The 2,630-nt window shown below is 39.1% G+C and overlaps 1 pseudogene; it reads right to left on the minus strand.

The window, feature by feature from the left end:
• Positions 1–393: 393 nt before the first annotated feature.
• Positions 394–2,398, minus strand: LOC120872569 (annotated as a pseudogene).
• Positions 2,399–2,630: the final 232 nt, after the last annotated feature.

A 2,630-nucleotide genomic window follows, 5' to 3' on the forward strand; every position in this document is an offset into this window, starting at 1 on the left:
CTATGATTCTGTATTCACTTACTGCTTATGATGATACATTTTCTTTTTACTGCCATCTAACGTCTATCACTGAACACTTGGCTTGTGCTGAGTGATTACTTAGGTTACCAGTGATCATCTTCTGGTATTTATGCCCTTACGTACTCTCCTTCACATGTGTATGAGCTGAATTGAATGACTTGTTTTTAATAAACACAATATGATTAAAGTGGTGAAATGTTATTTGCGACAGCAGATTGCAAACTAAGACTTTTATGTTGTTTGCCTCTTTTGATGTCTCACTTGCTCAACCAGGGGTGGCCTCCAATCCTCCCATGAGAAACTGGATCTTGGAACCATTTGAGTGAGCTCAGAAGAGGATACACCCAATATTGGCCTTAAGATGACTGCAACTCTACCCAACAACTTAATAGCCTTGCAAGAGAACTAGCGTAAAGAGATCTAGAGCCAAACTAAGCCATGTCCAGACTTCTGAACCAGTGAAATCATGAGATAAATGTTTACTGCTTTAAGCTACTAAGTGTCAGAGTAATATGTTATGCAAAAGTAGATAACTAATAGGTAGAGTTAAAGAATATTGAGGAAGGATGTTGAAATATGTCACCCAAACTTAGTATGTTCCATTCAACAACAGAATAGTCTTGATATTTACCTTTCAGGAATTTCCTGCCAAGATCCATGACCTCCAAGTTTGCAAATCTCAATCATGTATATACAATAATTCACATAAACTATGAGATACTACTATTCATTGAAATTTAAGTCATTCAATACCAAATTTCTGTCTTATCTACCTGGAATCTTACATCTAGAAAACTTCAAAGTCTTCTCTTGAGCAGTCAAATACAACCACTGTCTCCATCTCAAAAAAAATCCAGACCTGACTCATATAACAAATCTTTAATGGACTTATCTCCTTCATTCCTTCAATACTGCCCTTGATAGAAGAATGGGCATATAAGACATGTTGGGTAATTTCTTAGTAATAACATTAACACTAGTTTTTTTTTTTTTTTTTGCATTAAGAACACTTTATGTTAAAGTATCAATGGCATTTACAGTAAAACATGAAAAGATTTATATGTATCTACAAAAGTTTTTGCTAAAATAAATGCTATTTCTTTTAAACAAGCCAGAAAGGTAAGGGATGTCATGATCAATCTATACATTCTCTTTGCAGCATTAGTCTGGAAGACTTTGACCTTTAAATCAGACAATCATAGACGTGAATTTCCTAGTCGTTTCTCTAACAGACACAATTTTTGAGCCATTTCCATTGTATTTTACTCCCCAGACTTGATCCTGATGATCAAAGAAGGTGTGAACACAAGTCCTCATTCCAACATCCCAAACTTTCACACTTCTGTCAGATCAACTGGAAACAAAGTGTGTGTCACCAGGACAAAATGCAATGTTCAGCACCCAGGATGCATGGACACTCAATGTGCCAGCCAAGCTGGCATGTTGTATGTCACAGATCTTGACAGAGCCATCATCCAAAGCAGTTGCAAGGATCTGTGACTCCAGGGAAAAACTCAAGGAGTGAATGGGCATATCATGACCTTCTAGCATATGCAGAAGTTTCCCGGTTGTGATATCAAAAATACTGATGATTCCACCTATGGCTCTACTGGCCAGAAACTTCCTATCAGGACAATATGCAATACTAAGAATGAATTTTCCTCTTGTGTCCAAAGAACACTCCTTTTTCCCACTTTCCACATCAAAAACATTCACTTTCCCCACATGAGTTCTTGTGGCCAGATACTGGGAATCGGGAGAAAAGGCCAAAGTCCATGCATCCACAGGTCCTGCATCTACAGACATTATTTATTTGCTCTTTTCCAACTGCCAGAGAAGAATATGAGCATCAAGAGAATGGGATGCAGCCATAGGTAGGGTGTGGCTGAAGTCTACAAACAACACACTCAGCTGATGGCTCTCCAGATTCCACTGTAGGTCCAGCTTCTCATCACACCATTTCCAGGCCTTCACTTGGTCATCCAGGGATCCTGTGACCACTGTCTCAGTCTTCTTTGTTTGACCCTCAGGCAACTGATCAGATGGCATCATCACGGGTATGCTCTTGTCTGAAGAGAACACTGTACTGGTTGGTCATTTCCTTAACCAAGGAGGAAGGGTTAAAGGCCAGACAGCTTACCTTACTGCCCGGCTGCACTGCCCGGCAGCTCATCTGACACCCAGCTTTGTGTAATAGCGACACCAACACTAGTTAGTTTAGACTGAGGCACATTGAGAGGATGCTGGGTAATTATGTATCACATTACACTAGAACAAAAGCTGGGAGGCAGGTTGTCTCAGGAACCTCTTTGGGTAGTAAACTTTAGAAAAATTAATGAAAATACTCAAATGATCTAAAAAAAAATACACATATTCGAAGAAGGAAAGAAACATCAACCTACATGAACAATGGTTTTAGACCTGCAAGACTGGATTAGTCCTCAAGGTTTCTCTAACAGAAAAGCACATGTCCAGAAAGCCAGAGCTGGTAGAAGAGAAAGACCTTGAGATCAGTTTGGTGTTCCCAACAGAACATAAGTTAATAACATTATAATCTTCTATTCCAGGTTCCAAACTACTTACCATCACACATGATTTGGGTAGATTAG

The sequence above is a fragment of the Oryx dammah genome, unplaced genomic scaffold (assembly GCF_014754425.2).
Source record: "Oryx dammah isolate SB20612 unplaced genomic scaffold, SCBI_Odam_1.1 HiC_scaffold_13, whole genome shotgun sequence".
Taxonomy (NCBI): Eukaryota; Metazoa; Chordata; class Mammalia; order Artiodactyla; family Bovidae; genus Oryx; species Oryx dammah.